Source organism: Meles meles, chromosome 5 (assembly GCF_922984935.1).
Source record: "Meles meles chromosome 5, mMelMel3.1 paternal haplotype, whole genome shotgun sequence".
Lineage (NCBI taxonomy): Eukaryota > Metazoa > Chordata > Mammalia > Carnivora > Mustelidae > Meles > Meles meles.
Window position 1 is genome coordinate 46,656,363 of NC_060070.1, and position 11,315 is coordinate 46,667,677.

The window sequence follows — 11,315 nt, forward strand, 5'->3', positions numbered from 1 at the left end:
AAAATGCACCATGAGCAGTCCATACGCTGTCTGGTGGTGGTGGGATTAACTCCATCTCTCCATGTCCGGGAAAGATTTCTGATTTCACTGATTTTGTTAAGTGGCTAGATTCATTATTACATGTAATATGAAATATTCTGTACAGCACCTTTACAGCTGTGTGTACGACGATCCTCCCCCTTATCCGCAGGCAGTTTAATTCTCAATGACATAATGTGATCATCTGGGATGAGATTTCCCGAGTCCTTCCCTAACTCCTTGCATTGCTTCCAGTGGCGTGTGCCTCTTTATGCGGCCGCAGTCCATCACCCCTGCCTGGGAGCCTGCACCGCATGCCATGAAGCCATCAGAGACCAGGGTGGCAGAGGCAACAGCGCCAACCAGCCAGTCTCTGCCTTAGCAGTCATAATCTGATGGCCTCTTTGAGGCCGAGTGCCAGTGGCTCATAAGGCAGGAAGCAAGAGCACATTGTCCTATCAGTTTCAGGGGCTGGTATTGTATGATCCCAGCATGAGCATCACCATCAATAGGGCAGGTGAGCTCCCCATTTCTCTCTCAGGTACCTCTGCCTTCCCATGGCTGCATCATTGCCTTCTTCCCTCCCCCGTGCCAGGAATATCTTCCCAGCTGTTCTTCAAGTTCCGCCTCAAAGGCTACCTATTTCAGGCAGCTTTCCTCATCCCCCAGCTACAAATGAACTCTCCTTCTAAACTCTGATCCCTCTCTTAGAGCTTGTCTTTGAGAGTTTCACTCTTACATATCCTCCTCCTGTCGCTCATAGGCCTGCTTTACATTTAATTTCTCCACAAGTCTTTGTATAGTGCCTTGCATCCAGCGGACCTTTGACAAGGATTTTGTTGTTAATAAATTAATCTATGAGGGTGCCTGGGTGGCTCAGTGGGTTAAAGCCTCTGCCTTCAGCTCAGGTCATGATCCCAGGGTCCTGGGATCGAGTCCCACATCGGGCTCTCTGCTCAGTGGGGAGCCTGCTTCCTCCTCTCTCTGCCTGCTTCTCTGCCTACTTGTGATCTCTGTCTGTCAAATAAATAAATAAAATCTTTAATAAAATAAAATAATCTCTTAATTTTGTCTTTTCATTCCAAAATAGCTTTTAAGCAGACAGTAACTGAGTGACAAAACCAAGTTATAGGTAGCCATAGCTGTTGCTTGTCAATACACATTGACAACAGTTTACTTTGAGCTAAATTCTCTTTGCATCATTCTGACGTCTGAAAACCAAGGTTTAAGAGTAATTTCTCCAAGGTCACAATACTAAACATTGCTAGAACCAAGATTTAAACCCAGGACTGTTTGAGTCCGAAGGGTATGCTCTCCTCCACGAGCTCATGCAGCTCCTTATTCAGTCATTCATTGGGCTTTTGATCAACATTACGGTCTCAACTCTGCAGCAGACATTGTCAAAATAGCAGTGATGCAAACACAGTTCTTGGGGAACTGAAGGGAGGTGGTCCAAAAGAACAAACTTCCAGTTAGAAGATAAAGAGGCAGGCACTAGGACAGAATATACCACACAATGACCATGGCTAATATTGTAGGATATGTAGAAAAGTTGCTAAGAGATAAATTCTAGCAGTTCTCGTCACAAGGAAACTTTTGTTCTGTTTTTGCTTTTTCTTTATTGTATCCATATGAGAGAATGGATGCTAACTTATTGCAGTAATCACTTCATAATATGTGTAAATCAAACCGTTATGGTATACACCTTTAACTTACGCAGGGATGAAGGTCATTTACATTTCAATAAAACTGGAGGTAAAGACAAGAGTTATTGCCCTCAAAATTGTTTGCAATCTAAATCTAGAAGGGACGGAGGAGGTAGGAAATACTCAGGCTTCCACATTATAAATCTTATAAAAGAGATGGAGAGAGGCTCTAAAGGGACACTTTGTTTTAGATTAGATAGTGAATTAGGATTCACTGAGAAGATAGAATGTAATTTTAATTCTGAAGGATATAAAGTGCTTTATTATAATGATAACAAAGAAAAACATATGGCCAACAGAGTAAAGAACATATGCAAATTATGGAAGCATGGAGGAATAAGGCACATTCAGGGAATGACTGCAATGATTCCTGGGGCTACAGCATGATAAGAGCAGTACTGAGAAGAAGCTGGAAATGTAGGCACAGCCAAAATACAAGGGATGCATGGATTGGCTTCATGGAGTCCAGTACATTCTGAGATGTACAAATTCATGGCTGCCTATGTTTGTGAACTTTTCAGCAGAGAGGTTTGATAGCTTTAGTCAAATCCTCCAAGGGGTTGACTGACCCAGGGCCAGGAGGTGAGGAAGTCAGCCACCATCTGGAGCCCAATCCACAGAACATGGGTAACCCCCAAGGGATTGCAACATCAGGATTGGGGGTAGGGGCAAGGCTCACCCCTGCCAAATCACCTCCAGATATATAGTACATCACCAGCACTGGACAAGGATGGCTGAACCCTGACCCCCTTAGCACCTGCACTCAGATCCCCTCCTAGGACAGAAGAAGGGGGTACCTGGGAAGTCAACATACTAGAAGTCAGGGAGCTGACAGCTAAGAACATTTACCACGGAGGCAGCAGAAAGCAGGACCACATGAACCAATATTCTAAGCCCTCAGTGCTTGCTCCATTGTCCCGCCAGACTTGTGCTCCCACCCCAGCATCCTAAGTTGAAGTCCTAATCCCCAATATCTCAGAATGAAACAGGGCCTTTGAAGACGTGATTAAGGTTAAATGAGGTCATATGAATGGGCCCTGATCCTATCTGACTTGTGTCCTTATAAGAAGAGGTAAAGAAACAGAGACTTGTGTACACAAGAGGCACAAAGGAAGGCCATGTACAAACCAAGAAGAGAGTCCTTAGAGGAAATTAACCTTGCTGGCACCTTGATCTTGGACTTCCAGTTTCCAAAACAATGGAACAATACATTTCCAGTCTCTAAAACAATGGAACAATACATCTAGTCTATGACATTTTGTTATGGCAGCCCTAGAAAACTAATATATTTATAAAACATAAATTCAAATTCAAAGATGAAAATTTTAAGAAATTCAATATGGTGGCCACAGAACATTAAATCTCAAATGAGGGCTTTCCCAAGCGTGGGATCTTGTGCCGTGTGATCCTGGTCACAACACCCTGAAGCCAGGTCTTAGGAATACAGGAGTGACAATCTACAGACAACTTGGGATCTGGGAGTGGAGAGTGTGACTGAATCTGTGGGAATGGATGTGATTTCTCCCCAGGAACGCAAAGTAAAAAGACAAGAGAAGAGAAAGGCTTGATATCAGAAGCTTGGAACACAAAACTGGAAGGAAGACAGAGAAAGAGCAATTAGAGAAATAGATGAACAAGAGAAGGTGGAACCTGCTGGAGAGATGAGCAATAATGTCAAAGTCTCAAGGTTATGTGATTAAGAACTAGAGTCCATTGGTCTTGGCACAGAGATCATGTGGTAGAAACTGAGGTCATATTTCTGTTGGTTAAGGAGTAAAGATGACAATTATAGGCAATTCCTCTAAGGAAACTGGGGAGGGGCTGGAGGTGGGACTGTTGAGGACCTCTGTGCAATCATATAAAGACCCAGGGGTCCAAGATTCTAAAATCCAGCTCCATATTCTGTCCCCTGCACCAGCCTGCAGGTCAATGGAAGGTCTTCCATCAGAGGCACCAAACTGCCTCACCTTGAATAATAAAGCTGTAGCTGGAGTTTTTCTTGTCCCCTCTGTTGCTCCATGAGAGCAGGAACTATTCCATCTCCATCAGGCACTCGCTGCAGCTCCTGGCACAGAGTAGGCAAAGCAACATATGCTGAATCAATTAACGGGAAACAGAGTCAAGTGACAAGTTGTGTTTGTTTTGTTTTGTCTTCATTTATTTCTTTGTTTTGAATGAAAAAGCCTTAAACATATTTATAGATTGACAGCAAGTACCCAGAAGGAAGAGAGAAGTTGAAGACAGGTTTGAGAGAGGAAAGAATCGATGACATAAGATACAAGGGGAATGGAGTAGGAAAATAAATCAACAGAAATATGAGAGACAAAAAAAATTAATCTGAATCATCCTTTGGGAAATTCATTTATTCATTCAATGGGACTACCTTGCTTTATCTTGGACCCTACCAAGCGTGGGGAAATTCGGGGAAGGGGAGGGTGTATACAAAAGAGCTATTCCCTTCCAGCTCTTCAGCTCTTCAGATGACAACATCTAGTTAAGAAATTTCTCATGGAAAAAGATAAACAGTGATGTAACACAGCAAAGATGATCCCAAGTGTCTGAATAATAAATATTTGGAAACAGAATGGACAGAAGGGAAACCTGGAGGCATTAGGAAAATGCACTGCAAAAAAGGAGAGGAGAGGAAAAGGAAGCAGAGAAAAACCAGGGGAAGGTGGCCCTGGCCTGCTGGTAATGGGCTAGCTGGCAGCTTTCAGCATCTAGAAGGCAGGGCTCAGTGTTGCCCCAGGACCTGGGACAGCTCCATTTATTTCCTAGTCAACTAGGACCTGTGCCAATGTGCCCAGCAGGAAGCAGTAAAAATCCAGACTTGTCTCAGAGAAGGACATAACCCTAATAGTTAATGTGTCTGGGAGAGGAAAAGTTGGCAGTGTTTCAGAGAGTCCAACAATACGGCAAGAACCAACCGAGGAAAATGAAAAAGAAAAATAGACAATGTTCTCAGATGTTAAAATATATAACACAGTTACCTCTCTAACTTAATTGTTTTCTTCAAAGAACAGGGTAATCCATCAACAACCCACTAGGAAGGCAAAATCACACACACACACACACACACACACACACACAGACACACACACACACACAGAGGCATTGGTACTCCACCATGCAAAGTTACCCAAGGGAGCAACAAGCACAACTCACTTCTGTAATACAGTTGCTCAATTAAATTTCAGAAAATAAATAGAATAGTGAGTGTTTAGAAATGCAGAGACTTCTAGGATGTGAGGAATGCAGGCTGTAGTTGGTCATCGTGACTCTCTCCCAAGTCATTTAACAGTGGTAGTGCTCCACCTCATTACCTAGATGATTTGAGAATTGTCACCTTTCTCTTACTCTGCATGAGTTGTGTTTTATTGCCTTATCTTAGCTTTATGCTTTTGTTCTTTTTAAAGTAGCACAATTATGCCTGAGTGTACATAACATGCATGACCAACTACAGCCTGCACTCCTCACATCCTTACCGACTGTGTCCTTCTATTCCATGGAATAAACATACACCAGAGAAGGTCATACACACGCATGTGCCTAGACGGGGCCCCTTGTCCCGGTAGCCATCCCATTCCTTCCCAAACAGTGCACCCACATTTGCTTAGAGCTTCCCTCTTGCAGCTAATCCTATTGTTTCTCTGGCAGAATTGTACAGACTTCCACCCACAGAGTGTGGGACCAGGCAGACAAAACATCTAACGTATTCTAGTTCATGTTTGGCATTCAATCAGGAAGATGGAGCTTTGAGCCACTCTGAAATGTCAACCTGAATACATTTTATACCATCAGAGAGAGATACGGTGCAGTGGGGAAGAACTACAGCCTTGTTATGATAACTTGTAGCCCTAGGCTCTAACACTCCCATATTTCTTTCTCTCAAAATCTACTTGTGCATTTTGGAGTAAATCTCTGGTATCTCCTTATTTGTTTACTACCACACAATAATAACAAAGCTGTAGTATACTGGTTCTGGGCTCACTGACTCACTAAGAGCAAATGGAAAAAAGAGACTTGTTTGTTCTAGTTCCTTGCTTCCTATTATTCATTAAAGTATATCACAGGCATGACATGCCTGGGTGGCTCAATTGGTTAAGTGTCTGTCTTCAGCTCAGGTCATGATCTCAGGGTCCTGGGATCAAGCCCCATGTCAGGCTCCCTGTTCAGGAGGGAGTCAGCTTATCCCTCTGCCCCTCCCTCTGCTCATGCTCTCTCTGTGTCAAATGAATAAATAAAATATAAAAAAAAACGAAAACAAAGACAAAACAGTATGTCACAGCCAGTATAAGGCACGCAGGAATTATTCCAAAATGGAAAAGCATTTTGACTCCAGCGCTCATACTGGGGATTATAGCCATGTGTGTATCCCACAGATTCAAGCCTCTCTGTGTCTGCATGTCTACCTACATGCAAGCAGGTAGATGAGGACAAGAGGAGATCTTACAACACCGCATGGCTTCAGCTTCCTCTGGAGTCTACCTTTCTCCCACTTTTCTCTTTCTGATCCCTTTGCCTCATGGCACTATTGCACTCATCATCTTTATATGAAAGATTTCATTCTCAGGTTTTACTGTATGACTCAGCCTGTGTATCCCTGCCATCACAGAACACAGACTGACAATGCAGTCCTTAAAGTGCCACCTGCTTCAATGGCAGCCCATCACCACCTGCCTCTGCTCAATTCCTGCAGACTCCTTAGCCCTGCTGGCCCGGAGCCTACCACATCTTCCTTGTTCTTCCCTCACCTCCCAGGAGCATCAGGCAGTCAGGGAACTTGCCTGGGGGGAATGGCCTCAACCTTGCAGCCACAGTCTTGCCACCTTTGGCCACCTTCCCCTCAGGCCTTCTTTGACAACTCACACATTACACAGACACACATACACACATGTGAAAACACACCCACAATTTCAATCCATTGCAATTTTACAATTAGAGAACACTCAGCACTACACTCTACCTTTCTAAGTGCTTTACAGACATCTCATTCCAGCCTCACAACCACCCTATGATATAGCTGCTGCCATTATCATTATCCCACTTTACAGTCAAGGAAACTAAAGCTTAACAAGAATAGGAATATGCCCCCAGGTGCTGAAAACATTCAGCTTACTTCTGCCTCTCCTCAAATCACCACACATACTATTCTTAAGGTTTCCAATTCCACCAAAGGGCATGTCTCTATTTGCAGAAATTCACTCAGTGATGAATAATAGAAGATGAATAATAATGAGAAGGAGGAACAGAAGGAAGGGAAGGTGTGTGTGTGTGTGTACATGCACACCCACACACACACGTGTATCTAGGTGTGCATGTTTGTGTATAAGATCTCAAGGAAATAATAAAATAAATGTAAAAACATTTAAATTTTTCTTATCTTTAAAATAGCACCAGCAAGTTATCAAACCATTCTGAACACCTACAAACTCAACAGGAGATAGAAGTGAAGAGCAGCAATTCTGGGAACAGAAAATTGGCCACTTTCTGGAAGGTAGGATGTGAGAAGTGAATACAAAACCAGGGGAAGATAGACCACGGTGGGAGGGGCCGGCTCCCAGCAAGTGGTGGAGCAACAGAGCACAAAGTTGGAACTTCCGGAAGTTTGCTCCACTGAGGGATGTTGCCCCAGAGGCTAAACCAGGGATGGAACCCTCACAGCGACACTGTGGTCTCAGGACCCATTGGGTCACAGAAAGACTGGGAGTATCTGAGTGTGGCAGAGATCCCAGTTATTAGACCGGGGAAGCCAACTACAGAGACAGAGCCAAGGAAGAGCTCTCAACTCAGGGTTACCTTAAACCATGATCTGAGGCACAGTCGGATCTTTGAGCAGGGACCCCACAAGTGGCAGATACAGAGAGATCCCTCCTTCTTCCTCCAGGAGGAGTGGTACGGGAGTGCATGGCAGAAATCCGCTGGGTTTGGAGACTCCAAACAGAGCCCTGCACCGGAGACAGAAATGCTCAGTCACAGGCCAGGTGAGCCTGGAGCATGGCAAGAGACCAGGGAGAAGGGAGTGATTGATTGCTTTTTTTCTGTGGGGGCACTGAGGAGTGGGACCTAGCTCTCGGCTCCTCTGGGCCAGAAACTGGGAGGTTGCCATTTTCATTCCCATCATCCAAAGCTTTGCAGAAAGCATTCTGTGAACAAAAGCTCGGGAGAGCAAAACCAAGCAGATTACTTAGCCTGGCCCCTGGCAAGGGTGGTGCAATTCTGCCTCAGGCAAAGACATTTGAGAATCAATGCAACAGGCCCCTCCCCCAGAAGATCAGCAAGAACATCCAGGAAAGGCAAAGTTCGCCAATCAATAAGAACTGGGGAACTCCAGAGCTAGAGGAATGTAGCACATAGAATTCATGGCATTTTCCCCATGATCCTTTAGTCTTTCAAAGTTAAATTTTTAATTTTATTTTTTTCTTCTACTATTTTTTTAAAACTTTGCCTCTTTCCTATTTTAACGTTTTTAAACTATTTTATCTTATCAATACCTTTCTTTTAAAAGATTTATTTATTTTTTTCACAGACAGAGATCACAAGTAGGCAGAGAAGCAGGCAGAGAGAGAAAGAGAGGAGGATGCAGGCTTCCCACTGAGCAAAGAGCCCAATGCAGGGCTCGATTCCAGGACCCTGAGATCATGACCTGAGCCAAAGGCAGAGGCTTAACCCACTGAGCCACCCAGGTGCCCCTTATCAGTACCTTTTCAAAAAAAATCTTTTAAAATGTTCATGGTTATAGTTGCATTTTATCCCTTCATTGTATTTAACCTTATTTTTTGTATACATACAGTGTTTTTTTTTTCCTTTAAAATTTTGGGATACAACTTCTTCTAATAGATCAAAATATACCCTAAATCTAGTGAATGGCTTTGTTCTAGTCTCCAGCCTGATCACATTCTCTCTTTTTTTTCTTCTTCCAACCAACTTATCTTATTAATTCCTTTTTTAGAATCTTTTTAATTTTCATCTTTACAGTCATATTCCATCCCTTCATAGTGTTTACTTTTTGTTTTATCATCGTTTTACTTCATCATGTTTATTTTTGTATATATATAAGTTTTTTTTTCTTTAAAATTTTAGGAGGTAGTTTCTTCTAAGGACCAGAATATACCCCAAATCAAGTGGGTGGCTCTGTTCTATTCACCACTCTAATGTATGTATGTATATATATATTTTTTTTTTTATTTTTTTTATTTTCTCCTCTCTTTCTTCTCCCCCGGTTTGGGGTCTCTTCTGATTTGGTTAGTGTATATTTCTCTGGGGTCTTTGCTATCATTTTAGTATTTTGTTCTCTCAGTCATCTATTCTTATCCAGATAAAATGGCAAGGCAGAAAAACTCACCACAAAAAAAAAAAAAAAAAAAAAAGAATGAGAGGCAGTACCAATGGCTAGAGACCTAATCAATACAGACATTAGGAAGATGTTAGAACTAGAGTTCAGAATGACAATTATCAAGGTGCTGGCTGGGCTTGAAAAAAGCATGAAAGATATTAGGGAATCCCTTTCTAGAGAAATAAAATCCCTTTCGGGAGAAATAAAAGAAATAAAATCTAACCAAGTTGAATTTTTAAAAAAGCTATTAATGTGGTACAATAAAAAATGGAGGTTTTTACTGCTAGGATAAATGAGGCAGAAGAGAGAATTAGTGATATAGAAGACCAAATGACAGAGAATAAAGAAGCGAGCAAAAGAGAAACAAACAACTACTGGACCATGAGGGGAAAATTCAAGAAATAAGTGACACCATAAGATGAAACGATATTAGAATAGTTGGGATCCCAGAAGGAGAAGAAATAAAGAGAGGGGCAGAAGGTATATTGGAGCAAATTATAGTACAGAATTTCCCTAATATGGCAAAGGGAACAAGCATCAAAATCCAGGAGGCACAGAGAACCCTACTCAAAATCAATAAAAATAGGTCCACACCCCATAATCTAATAGTAAAACTTACAAGTCTTAGTGACAAAGAGAAAATCCTGAAAACAGCTTGGGACAGTCGGTCTGTAACATACAATGATAGAAATATTAGATTGGTAGCAGACCTATCCGCAGAGACCTATCAGGCCAGAAAGGACTGGCATGATATATTCAGAGCACTAAATGAGAAAAACATGCAGCCAAGAATACTATATCCAGCTAGGCTGTCACTGAAAATAGAAAGAGAGATAAAAAAACTTCCAGGACAAACAAAAACTAAAAGAATTTGCAAACACAAAACCAGCCCTACAGGAAATATTTAAAGGGGTCCTATAAGTAAAGAAAAAGCATAAAAGTAACAGACCAGAGAGGAACAGAGACAGTATACAGTAACAGTCACCTTACAAGCAATACAATGGCACTAACTTCATACCTTTCAATAGTTACCCTCAATGTAAATGGGCTAAATGCCCCCAATCAAAAGACACAGGGTATCAGAATGGATAAAAAAAAATAAGACCCATTGACATGCTGTTGACAAGAGACTCATTTTAGACCCAAACACACCTCCAGATTTAAAGTGAGGGGGTGGAAAATAATTTCCAAATTCCAATTCCAATTCCAAAATGGTAAATTATTGGACATCAAAGGGAAGATGAGGTGGCAATCCTTATACCAGCCAAATTAGATTTTAAGCCGAAGACTATAATAAGAGATGAGGAAGGACACTATAACGTAATTAAAGGGTCTGTCCAACAAGAAGATCTAACAATTTTAAATATCTATGCCCCAAACATGGGAGCAGCCAATTATACAAACCAATTAATAACAAAATCAAAGAAACAAATTGACAATAATCAATAGCACAATAATAGTAGGAGACTTTAACACCCCCTCACTGAAATGGACAGATCATCCAACCAAAAGATCAACAAGGATATGAAGGCTTTAAATGACACAATAGACCAGATGGACATCACAGATATATTCAGAACATTCCATCCCAAAGCAACAGACTACAATTTCTTCTCTAGTGCACATGGAACATTCCCCATTATAGATCACATCCAGGGTCACAAATCAGGTCTCAACTGGTACTAAAAGATTGGGATCATTCCCTCATATTTTCAGACCAAAATGCTCTGAAATTAGAACTCAGTTACAAGAGGAAAGTTGAAAAGAACTCAAATACATGGAGGCTAAGGCACATCCTACTACAGAATGAATGAGTCAGCCAGGAAATTAAAGAAGAATTTTTAAAAATCATGGAAACAAATGAAAATGAAAACACAATGGTTCAAAATCTGTGGGACATAGCAAAGGCGGTCCTGGGAGGAAAGTATATAGCAATACAAGCCTTTCTCAAGAAACAAGAAAGATCTCAAGAACACAACCTAACCCTACACCTAAAGGAACTGGAGAAAGAACAGCAAAGAAAGCCTAAACCCAGCAGGAGAAGAGAAATCATAAAGATCAGAGCAGAAATCAATGAAATAGAAACTAAAAGAAGAGTAGAACAAATCAATGAAACTAGAAGCTGGTTCTTTAAGAGAATTAATAAGATTGATAAACCCCTGGCCAGACTTATCAAAAAGAAAAGAGAAAAGACCCAAATTAATAAAATCATGAGTGAAAGAGGAAAGATCACAAACAACACCAAAGAAATACAA